The sequence below is a fragment of the Argopecten irradians genome, chromosome 10 (genome assembly GCF_041381155.1).
Source record: "Argopecten irradians isolate NY chromosome 10, Ai_NY, whole genome shotgun sequence".
Lineage (NCBI taxonomy): Eukaryota > Metazoa > Mollusca > Bivalvia > Pectinida > Pectinidae > Argopecten > Argopecten irradians.
In genome coordinates, this window is record NC_091143.1 from 43,305,561 (window position 1) to 43,328,786 (window position 23,226).

Here is a 23,226-nt window from a genome sequence, read left to right on the forward strand (position 1 = left end):
TATATAAACTAAAGTGAACTTGACCCCCTCCCCAGGGGGAAAAATGAAACCCCAGGGTCATATAATTCACAATTTTTGTAAAGGACCTGAAGACCTCTCCATCTATGAAGAGTATTTAATTCTAGCAGTTCCGGAAATTTCAGAAGAAGATTTTTGAAGTTTTAGCCAATTTGACTCCTTTTGGCCCCGCCCCTAAGGCCCATGGGAGTCAGTCATGGAAAATTTGTTAATAGGATTCAATGGCCATTTCATTGGGATAATTCTGACAACATTTAACTAATTTTCTGTAATAAATGACCCTGGTGAGGGAGTCAAATTTACTAGTTATATAGTTATACAGAGGACTCCACATAATCGAATAACGGTTATTCGAATATTTCGGTTATATGCATAAAATTCTGCGGTCCCGATTTTTTCTTCTTTATCTTTGTTTTTTTCAACTGTATAGGAAAAACACATTTATGAACATTATTATATTCTAGTTTTAATAGGAAATGAGTCAAACTGGTTAGAATTATTAGCCAGCCTGAAATAGCATTTTAACACCATATCCATATTGGTCCTGGCTAATCCCCCAGGGACCAGAGGGGCGGGGGTCAAAATGGCTAAAATTTCAAAAATCTGAAGCTGACTGACTTCTATGTTTGGTTTTGTTGTTTAACGTTGGCAAAGCAAATGGGAATTTTAGGCATAAGATTTGGTAACATAATACACTAACTATCACGAAGGTTCAACTTAAAAGTTTATTCTAATTCGTAAATACTTTTACAGATTTTAACCAACTTTGCAATGCTCTTTCTGTAGCAGCACTCAGGTGACCGTCAAGGCTTCTTGGGCCTCTTATTTTCCTACCTTTTTGATTAGAGATGTGTCACCTCTTTGACGAATCATATGAAAATCTAAGATGTGTATTCCTACGTGTGATGTCATCATTATCTATATAGATGCCAGAGCTTCACAGATAATCTTCAATTGATCGGCAAATTCATTATGTGCTAGCGCGCATAAATGATTATTGCGATCTCAACATTAATGGGGCCATTCCAATTCGTGGGCTAATCTCCTGTTACATAACCACGTACCTTAGATCTGACTTGTACCTTTTTATAGAGAGTTACAATGTCCCACGATTTGGCTGTCATTTATAGCACCCAACTTGATATTTGATTTTGGCTTGGTTAGTTATATATATTAGAAGTGGACAAGTAAATGTTAGATATTAAAATGTATCCTGCTGTGAGATCATATCGTGGTACACACGCGATAATGCGAATAAGATTTGTTTCATGAATTAGCTTTTTGCTTTGCTTTTCAAGCAAATGGATCACAGAAGAGGCGAGTGTCTTATTCTTACTAAAATGTGTCAGTACCACCCACAATAATTTAGATATTTAACAGACAACTTTAATTGTTTGCCCTAGCCTTTTCCATAAATCACACAAATACATAAATGTCCAATGGCGATGTCCAGAACTGAAACATACATAAAACAGGACTAATTGGTTACAATTGAAAACCAACTGTCAGGGAAGGAGATGTGTTTAGTAACAAATGCATACGACACAAGGCCGCATTTGACATGATTGTAGTTTCGACCATACGTAAGACGATCAGACAAAGCTCTATCAAAAATTTCTAGAACTAACATTTACCCATGCTTTTTGTCCAATAGAAACCCGGGTGCACAACACTTCTTCATCCTCGATAACCCGTGTGACAGAGACTAGAGACCGATTTCGCAGAACGATATTAAATGATGTGTTAAATGGAGTTTTCAAGTCTGGTCACCTGTCACTAATTTTGAAGAATGGCATCTCGCATACCTGTGAATAAAAAGAAATAAAGATCTACCATCTTGCTAAACTTTTATGTGGGGGGTGCCATCTTATGTTGAATTCCGCACCAAAAATTGACCAAAATATTCATGAAATTCTAATATTGATTACCTCCCCCTGTCAGACACACACTTGACAGAATTTTAAAATTTCTTTATATATTTTACATCTACATGTATTGCCCAACCCACACATTAAACATTTGAAACTGATGCACCCTGGATACCCAATCAGCAGGGCTCCGAAACATTCACTCTCTATGAAATCTTGTGCCCAAAAGGGGATTTCCAGGAATCTATTTTTGGTTTGATTCTGCGGTCCCTATAGCATTTTACATATTTTTCAAATTTACCATTTTTGGAAAGCTACATGTCCATAAGGTCTGATTCCAAAATGGGAGTTTGCTCGCTGCATGGGTTGGTCTGGTACTGCAAGCTGTGTACTCGTATCGACGATGAAGATTCCTGTAAGAAAAATTATGAGAATTGAAACAGTTTTGAAATAAAAGTTTAAATATTTCAATGAAATTTGAACCTAGACTTTTGACTTTTACTTATAACTATAGTATAGTTAGTGTACTACAGGGAAATATGACCAATTGAATTAAACTTGGAGGTCAGGGGGAGATAACTCATATTCTTTACCCCCACCCCCCATTTTTGGAATTTCTAGCAAAAAATATCCAGAACTGAACAATTAAGCAAATCAAAGTTCCAGAACTGGCTCAATACTATAGATATATAACTTAGTAAACAATAGAATATCATAAAGAAATGATTATAACATATTATGTCATAATATATCTGATATAACACAGAGAAATTACGGTGCAGCTAATGAAATATGGATACAAAATAGCCCCAAAAATTTCAAATTTGCCCTGATTTTCTGAATCAGATGATTCTAAAATTACAAATGTATACCAATTGATGTAAAAAAGGGAATTATTAACCTCTGAAGGATTCCAAGGACAGATAAAAATCAAATCTAGAGCAACATTTGAACCCGAAAAAACTGGACAGAACTAAAGAATCGTGGCTATTAGAAAGAAAATGATTTTGAAAAATAGAATTAAAAACTTATCCTTCACTCGCATATTGATGTATACTAGTCAGTTACAAGATCTGGAAATGAAAGAATTACACAAGTCACCTCTAAATTTGCACCATCTCACTGCTAAAAAAACCCGTTTACCAGAGACCTACAAATGTACAGACAATGGAAGGGAGATAACTCGAATTTCACTCGACTATCCATCTCGAAGAAATTAATAACACTGATAATTGAACCAAAGAGGTATATGAGAGAAATGTATAGAGAAAAAAAACAAATTATACTCACAATTAAATACTCAGGTCAATTATGGAAAGGTAACTCTGTCTAGTATTTTCATGAAATGAGTTAACTCCCCTTGGCGCTGTCTTCATGTCAGGAAAAAGCTGTTAAACTGGTCGGCCCAAAAGGTACCATGGTCAAAGCTCGGCTGAAACAGAAGAAATGTATAAATTAATAAATAAATGACTAAAATGAAAGAGTTAAAGTAGCTGATTAATGAACACAAAAACAGAAAGTGTTTTATATAGATCAATTAGGGTTCATGGCCATTTAAGGATGTGTCAATACTTGGAGGAACCCAGAGTATCAAAATAAAAACCACCGTCCTACAGCCTGAATCTATTACCTATTCCTGACCAGTCTTAAACATTTAATTTTGAAAAAGAAGACTATACTGTTTATTTTACAGAACCAAACAACACTATATCCATTTGATGAATTTATATATAAAATATTTGACTTACATATACAGATAAATAGAATAGTAATTATGATAAATAGATAAATACAGGGAAAGAGATTATTAGGCTTGAATAACTCCTAATCACAGAGTATCACGCGAATTCAGAGAAGTTTACTAAATATCATTGAAATACACATAATATTCTAAATATTCTAAGTCACCAGACTTCTTACATGTACCCCCCCCGGGCCAGGACCCTAGCCCCTGTGTCATACTGCCCCAAGCCCCTGTGTCATAATCGTGACAAAAACATCTTCTGTATAATCACTTTCTAAGATATTGGTTCATGTGCTAAGCTATATTAACAACATATGTGTAATGTGATTTTTTTCAACAAAATCCACCAATTTACAGTGTCGTTATCAAGACAGAAAGGCCTCCGTACTAAAAATAGCTACCAAATATTTATAAAATACAAGCAAAATACCTTCAACACTCGATTTCCAGCCAAATACATGCAGATTGGGTTCAGTCAAATGGTGTCCAGGGACGCTGAATGACGGAAACGTCATATCCGGTTGTCATCCTATAGAGACCGCAGAACCAAATGATTTCGCTATATACGATATATTAACGTTTGCCGCTGTCAAGGTTAAATGGAGTTTTCAAGTCTGGTCACCTGTCACTAATTTTGAAGAATGGCATCTCGCATACCTGTGAATAAAAAGAAATAAAGATCTACCATCTTGCTAAACTTTTATGTGGGGGGTGCCATCTTATGTTGAATTCCGCACCAAAAATTGACCAAAATATTCATGAAATTCTAATATTGATTACCTCCCCCTGTCAGACACACACTTGACAGAATTTTAAAATTTCTTTATATATTTTACATCTACATGTATTGCCCAACCCACACATTAAACATTTGAAACTGATGCACCCTGGATACCCAATCAGCAGGCTCCGAAACATTCACCTCTCTATGAAATCTTGTGCCCAAAAGGGGGATTTCCAGGAATCTATTTTTGGTTTGATTCTGCGGTCCCTATAGCATTTTACATATTTTTCAAATTTACCATTTTTGGAAAGCTACATGTCCATAAGGTCTGATTCCAAAATGGGAGTTTGCTCGCTGCATGGGTTGGTCTGGTACTGCAAGCTGTGTACTCGTATCGACGATGAAGATTCCTGTAAGAAAAATTATGAGAATTGAAACAGTTTTGAAATAAAAGTTTAAATATTTCAATGAAATTTGAACCTAGACTTTTGACTTTTACTTATAACTATAGTATAGTTAGTGTACTACAGGGAAATATGACCAATTGAATTAAACTTGGAGGTCAGGGGGAGATAACTCATATTCTTTACCCCCACCCCCCATTTTTGGAATTTCTAGCAAAAAATATCCAGAACTGAACAATTAAGCAAATCAAAGTTCCAGAACTGGCTCAATACTATAGATATATATAACTTAGTAAACAATAGAATATCATAAAGAAATGATTATAACATATTATGTCATAATATATCTGATATAACACAGAGAAATTACGGTGCAGCTAATAAAATATGGATACAAAATAGCCCCAAAAATTTCAAATTTGCCCTGATTTTCTGAATCAGATGATTCTAAAATTACAAATGTATACCAATTGATGTAAAAAAGGGAATTATTAACCTCTGAAGGATTCCAAGGACAGATAAAATCAAATCTAGAGCAACATTTGAACCCGAAAAACTGGACAGAACTAAAGAATCGTGGCTATTAGAAAGAAAATGATTTTGAAAAATAGAATTAAACTTATCCTTCACTCACATATTGATGTATACTAGTCAGTTACAAGATCTGGAAATGAAAGAATTACACAATTCACCTCTAAATTTGCACCATCTCACTGCTAAAAAAAACCCGTTTACCAGAGACCTACAAATGTACAGACAATGGAAGGGAGATAACTCGAATTTCACTCGACTATCCATCTCGAAGAAATTAATAACACTGATAATTGAACCAAAGAGGTATATGAGAGAAATGTATAGAGAAAAAAAACAAATTATACTCACAATTAAATACTCAGGTCAATTATGGAAAGGTAACTCTGTCTAGTATTTTCATGAAATGAGTTAACTCCCCTTGGCGCTGTCTTCATGTCAGGAAAAAGCTGTTAAACTGGTCGGCCCAAAAGGTACCATGGTCAAAGCTCGGCTGAAACAGAAGAAATGTATAAATTAATAAATAAATGACTAAAATGAAAGAGTTAAAGTAGCTGATTAATGAACACAAAAACAGAAAGTGTTTTATATAGATCGATTAGGGTTCATGGCCATTTAAGGATGTGTCAATACTTGGAGGAACCCAGAGTATCAAAATAAAAACCACCGTCCTACAGCCTGAATCTATTACCTATTCCTGACCAGTCTTAAACATTTAATTTTGAAAAAGAAGACTATACTGTTTATTTTACAGAACCAAACAACACTATATCCATTTGATGAATTTATATATAAAATATTTGACTTACATATACAGATAAATAGAATAGTAATTATGATAAATAGATAAATACAGGGAAAGAGATTATTAGGCTTGAATAACTCCTAATCACAGAGTATCACGCGAATTCAGAGAAGTTTACCAAATATCATTGAAATACACATCATATTCTAAATATTCTAAGTCACCAGACTTCTTACCCCCCCCCCCCCCCCCCGGGCCAGGACCCTAGCCCCTGTGTCATACTGCCCCAAGCCCCTGTGTCATAATCGTGACAAAAACATCTTCTGTATAATCACTTTCTAAGATATTGGTTCATGTGCTAAGCTATATTAACAACATATGTGTAATGTGATTTTTTTCAACAAAATCCACCAATTTACAGTGTCGTTATCAAGACAGAAAGGCCTCCGTACTAAAAATAGCTACCAAATATTTATAAAATACAAGCAAAATACCTTCAACACTCGATTTCCAGTCAAATACATGCAGATTGGGTTCAGTCAAATGGTGTCCAGGGACGCTGAATGACGGAAACGTCATATCCGGTTGTCATCCTATAGAGACCGCAGAACCAAATGATTTCGCTATATACGATATATTAACGTTTGCCGCTGTCAAGGTTAAATGGAGTTTTCAAGTCTGGTCACCTGTCACTAATTTTGAAGAATGGCATCTCGCATACCTGTGAATAAAAAGAAATAAAGATCTACCATCTTGCTAAACTTTTATGTGGGGGGTTGCCATCTTATGTTGAATTCCGCACCAAAAATTGACCAAAATATTCATGAAATTCTAATATTGATTACCTCCCCCCTGTCAGACACACACTTGACAGAATTTTAAAATTTCTTTATATATTTTACATCTACATGTATTGCCCAACCCACACATTAAACATTTGAAACTGATGCACCCTGGATACCCAATCAGCAGGCTCCGAAACATTCACCTCTCTATGAAATCTTGTGCCCAAAAGGGGATTTCCAGGAATCTATTTTTGGTTTGATTCTGCGGTCCCTATAGCATTTTACATATTTTTTCAAAATTTACCATTTTTGGAAAGCTACATGTCCATAAGGTCTGATTCCAAAATGGGAGTTTTGCTTCGCTGCATGGGTTGGTCTGGTACTGCAAGCTGTGTACTCGTATCGACGATGAAGATTCCTGTAAGAAAAATTATGAGAATTGAAACAGTTTTGAAATAAAAATTTAAATATTTCAATGAAATTTGAACCTAGACTTTTTGACTTTTACTTATAACTATAGTATAGTTAGTGTACTACAGGGAAATATGACCAAATGACCAATTGAATTAAACTTGGAGGTCAGGGGGAGATAACTCATATTCTTTACCCCACCCCCCCATTTTTGGAATTTCTAGCAAAAAATATCCAGAACTGAACAATTAAGCAAATCAAAGCAAATCAAAGATATATCCAGTAAACTGGCTCAATACTATAGATATAACACAGAGAAATAACGGTGCAGCTAATAAATATGGATACAAAATAGCCCCAAAAATTTTCAAATTTGGTGCCCTGATTTTCTGAATCAGATGATATCTAAAAATTACAAATGTATACCAATTGATGTAAAAAAAGGGTTAATAGTATTAACCTCTGAAGGATTCCAAGGACAGATAAAATCAAATCTAGAGCAACATTTGAAAAACCCGAAAAACTGGACAGAACTAAAGAATCGTGGCTATTAGAAAGAAAATGATTTTGAAAAATAGAATTAAAACTTATCCTGTCACTCACAATTGATTGATGTATACTAGTCAGTTACAAGATCTGGAAAATGAAAGAATTACACAATTCACCTCTAAATTTGCACCATCTCACTGCTAAAAAAAACCCGTTTACCAGAGACCTACAAATGTACAGACAATGGAAGGGAGATAACTCGAATTTCACTCGACTATCCATCTCGAAGAAATTAATAACACTGATAATTGAACCAAAGAGGTATATGAGAGAAATATATAGAGAAAAAAAACCCAAATAAAAATCATACTAACACTCATTAAATAATCAGGTCAGTTATGGAAAGGTAACTCCTGTCTAGTATTGTCATGAAATGAGTTTAACTCCCTTTGGCGCTGTCTTCATGTCAGGAAATAAGCTGTTAAACTGGGTCGGGCCAAAAAGGTACCATGGTCAAAGCTCGGCTGATTGTGACCTCTGCACTCGGCTGAAACAGATGAAACGTATAATTAAGGAATTAACTGACTAAAAATTGAACGAGTTTTAAAAGTAGCTGATTAATGAACTCAAAAACAGAAATGTGTTTTTTATAGATCGATTCATTAGGGTTCATGGCCATTTAAGGATGGTGTGTCAAATACTTGGAGGAAAACCCAGAGTATCAAAATAAAAACCACCGTCCTACAGCCTGAATCTATTACCTATTCCTGACCAGTCTTAAACATTTAATTTTGAAAAAGAAGACTATACTGTTTATTTTACAGAACCAAACAACACTATATCCATTTGATGAAGATTTATATATAAAATATTTGACTTACATATCACAGATAAATAGATTAGTAATTTATGATAATATGATAAATACAGGGACTAGTGATTTATGAGATTATTAGGCTTGAATAACTCCTAATCACAGAGTATCTCACGCGAACTTCAGAGAAGTTTACTAAATATCATTGAAATACACATAATATTCTAAATATTCTAAGTAACCAGACTTCTTACATGTCCCAACCCCCCCCCCCACCCACCCCCCCCCCCCCCCCGGGCCACCGGACCCTAGCCCCTGTGTCATACTGCCCCAAGCCCCTGTGTCATAATCGTGACAAAAAACATCTTCTGTATAATCAACTTTCTAAGATATTGGTTCATGTGCTAAGCTATATTAACAACATATGTGTAATGTGATTTTTTTTTTTTCAACAAAATCCACCAATTTACCAGTGTCGTTATACAATCAGAAAGGCTCTCCGTACTAAAAAATATACCAAATATTTATAAAATACAAGCAAAATACCTTCAACACTCGATTTCCAGCCAAATACATGCAGATTGGGCCTCCCGTACTTGGTAAAAATAGCTACCAATAATTTTATAAAATACAAGCAAAATACCTTCAACACTCGATTTCCGTCAAATATCATGCGGATTTGTCATTGTGTCAAAATAGTACAAGATAATCATTTTGACCCATTTCCACCCATTTGTTTGATTTTATAAAACCTAGGTCCCCCTTAGGGAGTCATCGAAACGGATATGGATGTTAAAATTATTTACGGAATCTTTGTATATAATTCTAATCAAGTTTACTAATATTTCATTCAAGAAACTGAAAATTGTGGCAAATAATGTTCACAAATATGTTTCACTAAGTATATGAAACTAACGGAAACTCCTGTAAAATAGGGATCCCCAGGGGGTAATACCCAAGTCATAATAGTTTCACAATTTTTTTATTAAACACCTTAAGAATTTCCATAGAGTATACAAATTTGATTCTATTATATCCAGAATTTTGAAGATTTTTCAAATTCATTCTCCTATTTGACCTATGTAGCCCCGAAAGTAAACATTCCCAGGGGTGTTCAAGACTAATGGATATGATATTAAAATGCTATACCATTAGGCTAATTAATCAATAAACCAGAAAGTTTTGATATGGTCCAACGAAATATTAAATAATGAAATGCCATTATGGATGTAAATATTTTTCCTATATAAACTATAGTAAAAGTATTGACCCCTGTCCCCAAAAACACATGTCCTATACCACATTACATATAATTTATTTTATAACTTTTACTTTTAAGACCTAAATTCAATCTATAAATGTATTCAATACCTCCATTCTCTCCTCCAATTTTAAAAGAAATTTTTGAATTTTTACCATTTGTCCAATTTAATTTTAAACCCCATGCAACACATACCAAAATCCAGGTAGTCAAAACATAATTACTAATACTTCATTCTGGGTAATAATACTAACCAAATGTAATAAACTTTTTTTCCAATAAATTGATAATTTTGAAGTTTTAGCGCCAAGCTATAGACTTTGAAACTCATTTCATGAAAATCCGATTGGGAACCTGTTTAAACTTTCTGCCTCATAGAAAATTGAATGTTAAAATGTTCGAAGTGTTTTATCTATCAAAAATGTATTATAATTTGAAAAGTTTTGATTTTATTTCCATTACAAATGAGCCAAATAACGCCGTCCTTTAAAAAGCAATTTCGTGGAATAATTGATTCATAAACTTATAAACTGATAAAGTAAAAATTCTTACTAGAATACCCAAGCATATGACTTATCCTAAAAAATGCAAAATAACTGGAAATATGTACATAGTCCCATTATTAAATAAATATGAGAATGATTCTAAAACTTATGTGAGGAAAAGGGTTTACTTTGATATTGACCACCAAGTAAGATGAATTTATGGAGCGTAACTGCGATTTGGTAAGTATATATATAAATTAAAAATGCCCTTAATTTTAACCATACCAATACATTGATGATTCTGAATATAAAGGTCGTTTTACATATTTATTTTTCTGAACCATGATGTTAATCAAATCATCTACATGTATAAGCAATGTCATTCGGTTATTCTAAAATAGTTTATATTGTATAAACAATCGTAAATATCTAGTCAACAAATGCTTGAATGTTACAGTGTTGTTTTATCTGTCAGTAGTACAAAATGTGATTACTCCCCCAATGGTTTAATTAAGTGATTGCAAGAGAAAAATATAAAGGGGTAATAAAATATTTCATTTATCTCAAGACATTTTTCTGTCTCAAATAACTCGAGATTGTAATGGACATTGCATATCAATAAATTTGTCCAAGATTTCATTTGTCCTAGCCAAAGACACATAGTTTACAAATACATAACAGATTAATCTCATAATGCGTATTTGTGAGGATAAAAACTTGTTTTTGACAAACTTTTAATCGGTATATCACTAATATTTTAATCTTACTAGAAATTTAAATATTTCATTTCGAATTGTTCCCACTTATACAAATGCAAGTTTGCATGAACAATCAGATTAAAATACAATACAACCTACATGTTCTAAGATTTTACTTCATTTGATTGTTTTTTATAGTAAATAAGGAACAAGAATTCAATATCAAAATATTTTGGGTTAAACATCTTCTCATACTCGTAACATACTTCAAATTATCCTACTCCTTTTGAAACATACATAGAAATATTCATATTAGTAAAATGTGCCAGTAATAACCTATGACAAAAGTACTGTGTTTGTATAAAAGAAATGTTTACAACGTAATTTTGAATTAGTTCAGGAACGTCTGATGTTTTCCATTTATGACAGTCAACAAAATGGTAATGTATTTGTTAATCTTAAATAATTAAATGACCTATTACAAATTCGTTAGGTAGAATATATATTTAATATATCACGTACAAACTCCCTTAATTATATTTAAAACATATTTATGTTCACCTTTTACATGAAATGCCGTGTTAGGTAATCAAACACCTCAAATAATTTTGCAATTATTAATGTTATAAAGAATTCAAAAGATGGTAAAATAACCATTCTTGGACTATGTCAGTTAAACCATAGATATTTAACACTCCGAAAAACTTATTCAATACAAAGTATATGATGGTACTTCAATATTTATTAATAGTACTCTTCAATACATTTTTAGGATGGGTTTCTAGTAAAATTTATTTAATATACTAACCTGAATACTAAAAATGGAATGTTTCAAAGAATTTTGAATTCTTCCGTTTTGACATTCTTTTACCAAAAATTTTATGGGGGAAAAAATCCATTACTGAACATCAATTTTACTAATCGATGTTACTTAGTCTTTGAAACTTGTATACCACCAGGGTCATGGAATTAATTTCTGGACACTTCCATCTATGAAGAGTATTTTATTTTCCTGTATATGAAACTCGAGAAGGGGATTTTGAAGTAAACGTGAATGTGATCCCTTTTCGCCCCCCCCCCCCTCATCGAGAAAGGACCACCTACCAAGAAAATAAAAATATTTCGACTTTGGCCATGGAGGGGGTTTCTATATTTTTTGTAGAAGTCGAAAAAATATAAACTGTTTATGAATGACAATGACTGAAAAAAGTTAATTGCAATACGAATGCGAGTTAATGTTGAAATTAGCGAAAGTCACTATTTTACCATTGTTGGACGTCTTACAATTCCAGTTAGAATGTTTAAGGAGCTCCAATCCTCAAGTGACCACGCAAATATCGCGCGTGACTACAGTTATTTGCGTGGTCACTTGAGGACTGGAGCTCCTAAAACATTCTAACTGGAATCGGATTAAGATAGCACAGTACAATACATGTACCTTAATAAGGAAATTTCTTACCGTATATTTACAGTATAAGTGTATTTATAGGGTGATTATATTACTGACACATTGTATATCTACATGTAACATCGTAGCTTAAATTGGATGTCTTTGACGACGAGCATATGGAAATAATTATCATTACAAAATTTGACATATCTTATCTTATAACAAGAAATCAAATACCCGTAAAATCTAGCTGCTGGTTTTATTGGTAATCTTTGGCGTCAAACTGCAACGTAGCACAGATTTCAACAATTGTTGAGATATACGCTTTTCGATGGCGCCACAGCATTCCGATAACACGGTAGATTTTCATACTGCGTATGACATGTTCTACTCTAACCCTGTATTTACTCAAAATATTATTGAAACATTGGCATTTTCGACGCTGTCTAACATTTCTGTTCAACATCTGCTGTTGTCTGTATGATGTGATAAATGGGTATCTGTTTGGAAAATTTTTGTCTCCGAGTATTACACAATCATTCGGAAAGTCCAGCTCCATGTTTGCACCTATATTGGGTAAAAAATTCAAAATTTGAGCGTCATTTTGGTGACCTGGAAACCAACTTCTTACAAAACCGAAGAATACAATTATTATCTATGATAACTATCATGTTGATACAATGACAGTGCCTGTGACCACTATAGTATAGGGCCAATCACAATTGTGAATTATATGGTCCCCACCCTCCAGGGGGCTGTGGGAGGGGCCAAAAGGGGTAAAATTGAATAAAATTTCAAAAATCTTCTTCTCTACTCACAGATGTGGTAGAATCAAATACTCTTCATAGATAGAAAGGTCTTAAGGTCCTTTACAAAAATTGTGAATTATATGACCCTGGGGTGTCTAATTTCCCCCTGGGGAGGGGGTTAAGTTTATTATAGTTTATATTGGGAAAACACATTTTTGCGCATTATTTGGTCATTTGTAATAGGAAATGAGTCAAATGTTGTCAGAATTATCAGTATGTGATGGCCATTTAATCTTTTTAACAAATTTTCTATGACTGACCCCCAGGGGCCTTCGGGCGGGGTCAAAAGGGGTCAAATTGGCTAAAACTTCAAAAATCTTTTTATTGGAAACAAGTCAAATTTGGTTAGAATTATTAGCCCGAGATAGCATTTTAATATCATATCCACATTGGTCCTGGCCGACCCCCTTGGGGCAGAGGGGCGGGGCCAAAAAAGGTCAAATAGGCTAAAACTTCAAAAATCTTCTTTTAAAATTCTGGAAATGGAGTAATCAAATACACTTTATAGATGAAAAGGTCTTAAAGTTTGTTTATAGAAATTGTAAATTATATGACCCTGGGGTCTCCTGTTTCCGCTTGGGGAGGGGGTCAAGTTTACTATAGTTTATATAGGAAAAAGACATTAATGAGCATTTTTTGCTCAATTTTCGTGGGAAATGAGTCAAACTTGGTTAGAATTATTAGCCTGAGATAGCATTTTAATATCATATCCACATTAGTCTTGGCCGACCCCCTGGGGGCAGAGGGGCGGGGCTAAAAAATGGTCAAATAGGCTAAAACTTCAAAAATCTTCTAAAATTCTGGATATAGTAGAATCAAATAACTATAGATGGAAAGGTCTTAAGGTGTTTTATAAAAATTGTGAATTATATGACCTTGGGGTCTCATGTTACCCCCTGGGGAGGGGCCGAGTTTCCTTTAGTTTATATAGGAATAGCGAAATTTTTGGTTCATGTAAAATGCTATAGGATGACAACCGGATATGACGTTTCCGTCATTCAGCGTCCCTGGACATCATTTGACTGAACCCAATCTGCATGTATTTGGCTGGAAATCGAGTGTTGAAGGTATTTTGCTTGTATTTTATAAATATTTGGTAGCTATTTTTAGTACGGAGGCCTTTCTGTCTTGATAACGACACTGTAAATTGGTGGATTTTGTTGAAAAAAATCACATTACACATATGTTGTTAATATAGCTTAGCACATGAACCAATATCTTAGAAAGTGATTATACAGAAGATGTTTTTGTCACGATTATGACACAGGGGCTTGGGGCAGTATGACACAGGGGCTAGGGTCCTGGCCCGGGGGGGGGGGGGGGGGGGGGGGGGGGGGGTGTACATGTAAGAGGTCTGGTGACTTAGAATATTTAGAATATTATGTGTATTTCAATGATATTTAGTAAACTTCTCTGAATTCGCGTGATACTCTGTGATTAGGAGTTATTCAAGCCTAATAATCTCTTTCCCTGTATTTATCTATTTATCATAATTACTATTCTATTTATCTGTATATGTAAGTCAAATATTTTATATATAAATTCATCAAATGGATATAGTGTTGTTTGGTTCTGTAAAATAAACAGTATAGTCTTCTTTTTCAAAATTAAATGTTTAAGACTGGTCAGGAATAGGTAATAGATTCAGGCTGTAGGACGGTGGTTTTTATTTTGATACTCTGGGTTCCTCCAAGTATTGACACATCCTTAAATGGCCATGAACCCTAATCGATCTATATAAAACACTTTCTGTTTTTGTGTTCATTAATCAGCTACTTTAACTCTTTCATTTTAGTCATTTATTTATTAATTTATACATTTCTTCTGTTTCAGCCGAGCTTTGACCATGGTACCTTTTGGGCCGACCAGTTTAACAGCTTTTTCCTGACATGAAGACAGCGCCAAGGGGAGTTAACTCATTTCATGAAAATACTAGACAGAGTTACCTTTCCATAATTGACCTGAGTATTTAATTGTGAGTATAATTTGTTTTTTTTTTCTCTATACATTTCTCTCATATACCTCTTTGGTTCAATTATCAGTGTTATTAATTTCTTCGAGATGGATAGTCGAGTGAAATTCGAGTTATCTCCCTTCCATTGTCTGTACATTTGTAGGTCTCTGGTAAACGGGTTTTTTTTAGCAGTGAGATGGTGCAAATTTAGAGGTGAATTGTGTAATTCTTTCACTTCCAGATCTTGTAACTGACTAGTATACATCAATATGTGAGTGAAGGATAAGTTTAATTCTATTTTTCAAAACCATTTTCTTTCTAATAGCCACGATTCTTTAGTTCTGTCCAGTTTTTCGGGTTCAAATGTTGCTCTAGATTTGATTTTATCTGTCCTTGGAATCCTTCAGAGGTTAATAATTCCCTTTTTTACATCAATTGGTATACATTTGTAATTTTAGAATACATCTGATTCAGAAAATCAGGGCAAATTTGAAATTTTTGGGGCTATTTTGTATCCATATTTCATTAGCTGCACCGTATTTTCTCTGTGTTATATCAGATATATTATGACATAATATGTTATAATCATTTCTTTATGATATTCTATTGTTTACTAAGTTATATATCTATAGTATTGAGCCAGTTCTGGAACTTTGATTTGCTTAATTGTTCAGTTCTGGATATTTTTTGCTAGAAATTCCAAAAATGGGGGGTGGGGGTAAAGAATATGAGTTATCTCCCCCTGACCTCCAAGTTTAATTCAATTGGTCATATTTCCCTGTAGTACACTAACTATACTATAGTTATAAGTAAAAGTCAAAAGTCTAGGTTCAAATTTCATTGAAATATTTAAATTTTTATTTCAAAAACTGTTTCAATTCTCATAATTTTTCTTACAGGAATCTTCATCGTCGATACGAGTACACAGCTTGCAGTACCAGACCAACCCATGCAGCGAGCAAACTCCCATTTTGGAATCAGACCTTATGGACATGTAGCTTTCCAAAAATGGTAAATTTGAAAAATATGTAAAATGCTATAGGGACCGCAGAATCAAACCAAAAATAGATTCCTGGAAATCCCCTTTTGGGCACAAGATTTCATAGAGAGTGAATGTTTCGGAGCCTGCTGATTGGGTATCCAGGGTGCATCAGTTTCAAATGTTTAATGTGTGGGTTGGGCAATACATGTAGATGTAAAATATATAAAGAAATTTTAAAATTCTGTCAAGTGTGTGTCTGACAGGGGGAGGTAATCAATATTAGAATTTCATGAATATTTTGGTCAATTTTTGGTGCGGAATTCAACATAAGATGGCACCCCCCACATAAAAGTTTAGCAAGATGGTAGATCTTTATTTCTTTTTATTCACAGGTATGCGAGATGCCATTCTTCAAAATTAGTGACAGGTGACCAGACTTGAAAACTCCATTTAACCTTGACAGCGGCAAACGTTAATATATCGTATATAGCGAAATCATTTGGTTCTGCGGTCTCTATAGGATGACAACCGGATATGACGTTTCCGTCATTCAGCGTCCCTGGACACCATTTGACTGAACCCAATCTGCATGTATTTGGCTGGAAATCGAGTGTTGAAGGTATTTTGCTTGTATTTTATAAATATTTGGTAGCTATTTTTAGTACGGAGGCCTTTCTGTCTTGATAACGACACTGTAAATTGGTGGATTTTGTTGAAAAAAATCACATTACACATATGTTGTTAATATAGCTTAGCACATGAACCAATATCTTAGAAAGTGATTATACAGAAGATGTTTTTGTCACGATTATGACACAGGGGCTTGGGGCAGTATGACACAGGGGCTAGGGTCCTGGCCCGGGGGGGGGGGGGGGGGGGGGGGGTACATGTAAGAAGTCTGGTGACTTAGAATATTTAGAATATGATGTGTATTTCAATGATATTTAGTAAACTTCTCTGAATTCGCGTGATACTCTGTGATTAGGAGTTATTCAAGCCTAATAATCTCTTTCCCTGTATTTATCTATTTATCATAATCACTATTCTATTTATCTGTATATGTAAGTCAAATATTTTATATATAAATTCATCAAATGGATATAGTGTTGTTTGGTTCTGTAAAATAAACAGTATAGTCTTCTTTTTCAAAATTAAATGTTTAAGACTGGTCAGGAATAGGTAATAGATTCAGGCTGTAGGACGGTGGTTTTTATTTTGATACTCTGGGTTCCTCCAAGTATTGACACATCCTTAAATGGCCATGAACCCTAACCGATCTATATAAAACACTTTCTGTTTTTGTGTTCATTAATCAGCTACTTTAACTCTTTCATTTTAGTCATTTATTTATTAATTTATACATTTCTTCTGTTTCAGCCGAGCTTTGACCATGGTACCTTTTGGGCCGACCAGTTTAACAGCTTTTTCCTGACATGAAGACAGCGCCAAGGGGAGTTAACTCATTTCATGAAAATACTAGACAGAGTTACCTTTCCATAATTGACCTGAGTATTTAATTGTGTGAGTATAATTTGTTTTTTTTTCTCTCTATACATTTCTCTCATATACCTCTTTGGTTCAATTATCAGTGTTATTAATTTCTTCGAGATGGATAGTCGAGTGAAATTCGAGTTATCTCCCTTCCATTGTCTGTACATTTGTAGGTCTCTGGTAAACGGGTTTTTTTTAGCAGTGAGATGGTGCAAATTTAGAGGTGAATTGTGTAATTCTTTCACTTCCAGATCTTGTAACTGACTAGTATACATCAATATGTGAGTGAAGGATAAGTTTAATTCTATTTTTCAAAATCATTTTCTTTCTAATAGCCACGATTCTTTAGTTCTGTCCAGTTTTTCGGGTTCAAATTTTGCTCTAGATTTGATTTTATCTGTCCTTGGAATCCTTCAAAGGTTGATAATTCCTTTTTGTTTACATCAGTTGGTATACATTTGTAATTTTAGAATCATCTGATTCAGAAAATCAGGGCAAATTTGAAATTTTTGGGGCTATTTTGTATCCATATTTCATTAGCTGCACCGTAATTTCTCTGTGTTATATCAGATATATTATGACATAATATGTTATAATCATTTCTTTATGATATTCTATTGTTTACTAAGTTATATATCTATAGTATTGAGCCAGTTCTGGAACTTTGATTTGCTTAATTGTTCAGTTCTGGATATTTTTTGCTAGAAATTCCAAAAATGGGGGGGTGGGGGTAAAGAATATGAGTTATCTCCCCCTGACCTCCAAGTTTAATTCAATTGGTCATATTTCCCTGTAGTACACTAACTATACTATAGTTATAAGTAAAAGTCAAAAGTCTAGGTTCAAATTTCATTGAAATATTTAAACTTTTATTTCAAAACTGTTTCAATTCTCATAATTTTTCTTACAGGAATCTTCATCGTCGATACGAGTACACAGCTTGCAGTACCAGACCAACCCATGCAGCGAGCAAACTCCCATTTTGGAATCAGACCTTATGGACATGTAGCTTTCCAAAAATGGTAAATTTGAAAAATATGTAAAATGCTATAGGGACCGCAGAATCAAACCAAAAATAGATTCCTGGAAATCCCCTTTTGGGCACAAGATTTCATAGAGAGTGAATGTTTCGGAGCCTGCTGATTGGGTATCCAGGGTGCATCAGTTTCAAATGTTTAATGTGTGGGTTGGGCAATACATGTAGATGTAAAATATATAAAGAAATTTTAAAATTCTGTCAAGTGTGTGTCTGACAGGGGGAGGTAATCAATATTAGAATTTCATGAATATTTTGGTCAATTTTTGGTGCGGAATTCAACATAAGATGGCACCCCCCACATAAAAGTTTAGCAAGATGGTAGATCTTTATTTCTTTTTATTCACAGGTATGCGAGATGCCATTCTTCAAAATTAGTGACAGGTGACCAGACTTGAAAACTCCATTTAACCTTGACAGCGGCAAACGTTAATATATCGTATATAGCGAAATCATTTGGTTCTGCGGTCTCTATAGGATGACAACCGGATATGACGTTTCCGTCATTCAGCGTCCCTGGACACCATTTGACTGAACCCAATCTGCATGTATTTGACTGGAAATCGAGTGTTGAAGGTATTTTGCTTGTATTTTATAAATATTTGGTAGCTATTTTTAGTACGGAGGCCTTTCTGTCTTGATAACGACACTGTAAATTGGTGGATTTTGTTGAAAAAAATCACATTACACATATGTTGTTAATATAGCTTAGCACATGAACCAATATCTTAGAAAGTGATTATACAGAAGATGTTTTTGTCACGATTATGACACAGGGGCTTGGGGCAGTATGACACAGGGGCTAGGGTCCTGGGGGGGGGGGGGTACATGTAAGAAGTCTGGTGACTTAGAATATTTAGAATATGATGTGTATTTCAATGATATTTAGTAAACTTCTCTGAATTCGCGTGATACTCTGTGATTAGGAGTTATTCAAGCCTAATAATCTCTTTCCCTGTATTTATCTATTTATCATAATCACTATTCTATTTATCTGTATATGTAAGTCAAATATTTTATATATAAATTCATCAAATGGATATAGTGTTGTTTGGTTCTGTAAAATAAACAGTATAGTCTTCTTTTTCAAAATTAAATGTTTAAGACTGGTCAGGAATAGGTAATAGATTCAGGCTGTAGGACGGTGGTTTTTATTTTGATACTCTGGGTTCCTCCAAGTATTGACACATCCTTAAATGGCCATGAACCCTAATCGATCTATATAAAACACTTTCTGTTTTTGTGTTCATTAATCAGCTACTTTAACTCTTTCATTTTAGTCATTTATTTATTAATTTATACATTTCTTCTGTTTCAGCCGAGCTTTGACCATGGTACCTTTTGGGCCGACCAGTTTAACAGCTTTTTCCTGACATGAAGACAGCGCCAAGGGGAGTTAACTCATTTCATGAAAATACTAGACAGAGTTACCTTTCCATAATTGACCTGAGTATTTAATTGTGAGTATAATTTGTTTTTTTTTCTCTATATATTTCTCTCATATACCTCTTTGGTTCAATTATCAGTGTTATTAATTTCTTCGAGATGGATAGTCGAGTGAAATTCGAGTTATCTCCCTTCCATTGTCTGTACATTTGTAGGTCTCTGGTAAACGGGTTTTTTTTAGCAGTGAGATGGTGCAAATTTAGAGGTGAATTGTGTAATTCTTTCACTTCCAGATCTTGTAACTGACTAGTATACATCAATATGTGAGTGAAGGATAAGTTTAATTCTATTTTTCAAAACCATTTTCTTTCTAATAGCCACGATTCTTTAGTTCTGTCCAGTTTTTTCGGGTTCAAATGTTGCTCTAGATTTGATTTTATCTGTCCTTGGAATCCTTCAGAGGTTAATAATTCCCTTTTTTACATCAATTGGTATACATTTGTAATTTTAGAATCATCTGATTCAGAAAATCAGGGCAAATTTGAAATTTTTGGGGCTATTTTGTATCCATATTTTATTAGCTGCACCGTAATTTCTCTGTGTTATATCAGATATATTATGACATAATATGTTATAATCATTTCTTTATGATATTCTATTGTTTACTAAGTTATATATCTATAGTATTGAGCCAGTTCTGGAACTTTGATTTGCTTAATTGTTCAGTTCTGGATATTTTTTGCTAGAAATTCCAAAAATGGGGGGTGGGGGTAAAGAATATGAGTTATCTCCCCCTGACCTCCAAGTTTAATTCAATTGGTCATATTTCCCTGTAGTACACTAACTATACTATAGTTATAAGTAAAAGTCAAAAGTCTAGGTTCAAATTTCATTGAAATATTTAAATTTTTATTTCAAAACTGTTTCAATTCTCATAATTTTTCTTACAGGAATCTTCATTGTCGATACGAGTACACAGCTTGCAGTACCAGACCAACCCATGCAGCGAGCAAACTCCCATTTTGGAATCAGACCTTATGGACATGTAGCTTTCCAAAAATGGTAAATTTGAAAAATATGTAAAATGCTATAGGGACCGCAGAATCAAACCAAAAATAGATTCCTGGAAATCCCCTTTTGGGCACAAGATTTCATAGAGAGGTGAATGTTTCGGAGCCTGCTGATTGGGTATCCAGGGTGCATCAGTTTCAAATGTTTAATGTGTGGGTTGGGCAATACATGTAGATGTAAAATATATAAAGAAATTTTAAAATTCTGTCAAGTGTGTGTCTGACAGGGGGAGGTAATCAATATTAGAATTTCATGAATATTTTGGTCAATTTTTGGTGCGGAATTCAACATAAGATGGCACCCCCCACATAAAAGTTTAGCAAGATGGTAGATCTTTATTTCTTTTTATTCACAGGTATGCGAGATGCCATTCTTCAAAATTAGTGACAGGTGACCAGACTTGAAAACTCCATTTAACCTTGACAGCGGCAAACGTTAATATATCGTATATAGCGAAATCATTTGGTTCTGCGGTCTCTATAGGATGACAACCGGATATGACGTTTCCGTCATTCAGCGTCCCTGGACACCATTTGACTGAACCCAAATTGCATGTATTTGACTGGAAATCGAGTGTTGAAGGTATTTTGCTTGTATTTTATAAATATTTGGTAGCTATTTTTAGTACGGAGGCCTTTCTGTCTTGATAACGACACTGTAAATTGGTGGATTTTGTTGAAAAAAATCACATTACACATATGTTGTTAATATAGCTTAGCACATGAACCAATATCTTAGAAAGTGATTATACAGAAGATGTTTTTGTCACGATTATGACACAGGGGCTTGGGGCAGTATGACACAGGGGCTAGGGTCCTGGCGGGGGGGGGGGGGGTACATGTAAGAAGTCTGGTGACTTAGAATATTTAGAATATGATGTGTATTTCAATGATATTTAGTAAACTTCTCTGAATTCGCGTGATACTCTGTGATTAGGAGTTATTCAAGCCTAATAATCTCTTTCCCTGTATTTATCTATTTATCATCAATCACTATTCTATTTATCTGTATATGTAAGTCAAATATTTTATATATAAATTCATCAAATGGATATAGTGTTGTTTGGTTCTGTAAAATAAACAGTATAGTCTTCTTTTTCAAAATTAAATGTTTAAGACTGGTCAGGAATAGGTAATAGATTCAGGCTGTAGGACGGTGGTTTTTATTTTGATACTCTGGGTTCCTCCAAGTATTGACACATCCTTAAATGGCCATGAACCCTAATCGATCTATATAAAACACTTTCTGTTTTTGTGTTCATTAATCAGCTACTTTAACTCTTTCATTTTAGTCATTTATTTATTAATTTATACATTTCTTCTGTTTCAGCCGAGCTTTGACCATGGTACCTTTTGGGCCGACCAGTTTAACAGCTTTTTCCTGACATGAAGACAGCGCCAAGGGGAGTTAACTCATTTCATGAAAATACTAGACAGAGTTACCTTTCCATAATTGACCTGAGTATTTAATTGTGAGTATAATTTGTTTTTTTTTCTCTATACATTTCTCTCATATACCTCTTTGGTTCAATTATCAGTGTTATTAATTTCTTCGAGATGGATAGTCGAGTGAAATTCGAGTTATCTCCCTTCCATTGTCTGTACATTTGTAGGTCTCTGGTAAACGGGTTTTTTTTAGCAGTGAGATGGTGCAAATTTAGAGGTGAATTGTGTAATTCTTTCACTTCCAGATCTTGTAACTGACTAGTATACATCAATATGTGAGTGAAGGATAAGTTTAATTCTATTTTTCAAAACCATTTTCTTTCTAATAGCCACGATTCTTTAGTTCTGTCCAGTTTTTCGGGTTCAAATGTTGCTCTAGATTTGATTTTATCTGTCCTTGGAATCCTTCAGAGGTTAATAATTCCCTTTTTTACATCAATTGGTATACATTTGTAATTTTAGAATCATCTGATTCAGAAAATCAGGGCAAATTTGAAAAATTTTTGGGGCTATTTTGTATCCATATTTTATTAGCTGCACCGTAATTTCTCTGTGTTATATCAGATATATTATGACATAATATGTTATAATCATTTCTTTATGATATTCTATTGTTTACTAAGTTATATATCTATAGTATTGAGCCAGTTCTGGAACTTTGATTTGCTTAATTGTTCAGTTCTGG

The 23,226-nt window shown here is 34.0% G+C and overlaps 2 long non-coding RNA genes across 5 annotated transcripts; one reads left to right on the top strand and one right to left on the bottom strand.

The window, feature by feature from the left end:
- Positions 1 to 1,762: 1,762 nt before the first annotated feature.
- LOC138333977 (uncharacterized) lies at positions 1,763 to 7,174 on the bottom strand. Of its 3 annotated transcripts, none has more exons than XR_011210059.1 (7): positions 6,529 to 6,803; positions 5,641 to 5,782; positions 4,653 to 4,764; positions 4,061 to 4,287; positions 3,177 to 3,318; positions 2,188 to 2,299; positions 1,763 to 1,823 (listed from the first exon to the last, which is right to left on the bottom strand). It is a non-coding gene; the product is annotated as an uncharacterized lncRNA (long non-coding RNA). The 3 variants fall into 3 exon arrangements; XR_011210060.1 differs by lacking the exon at positions 1,763 to 1,823 and adding an exon at positions 7,124 to 7,174 and having other exon boundaries at positions 2,095 to 2,299; positions 6,529 to 6,755; XR_011210058.1 differs by lacking the exon at positions 1,763 to 1,823 and having other exon boundaries at positions 2,095 to 2,299.
- Positions 7,175 to 14,130: 6,956 nt separating this feature from the next.
- LOC138333978 (uncharacterized) lies at positions 14,131 to 22,781 on the top strand. 2 transcript variants are annotated; one of them, XR_011210062.1, is made up of 11 exons: positions 14,131 to 14,243; positions 15,010 to 15,151; positions 16,030 to 16,141; positions 16,505 to 16,731; positions 17,490 to 17,631; positions 18,514 to 18,625; positions 18,989 to 19,215; positions 19,958 to 20,099; positions 20,976 to 21,087; positions 21,452 to 21,678; positions 22,426 to 22,781. It is a non-coding gene; the product is annotated as an uncharacterized lncRNA (long non-coding RNA). The 2 variants fall into 2 exon arrangements; XR_011210061.1 differs by having other exon boundaries at positions 20,976 to 21,678; positions 22,426 to 22,778.
- The last annotated feature ends 445 nt before the right edge of the window (positions 22,782 to 23,226 follow it).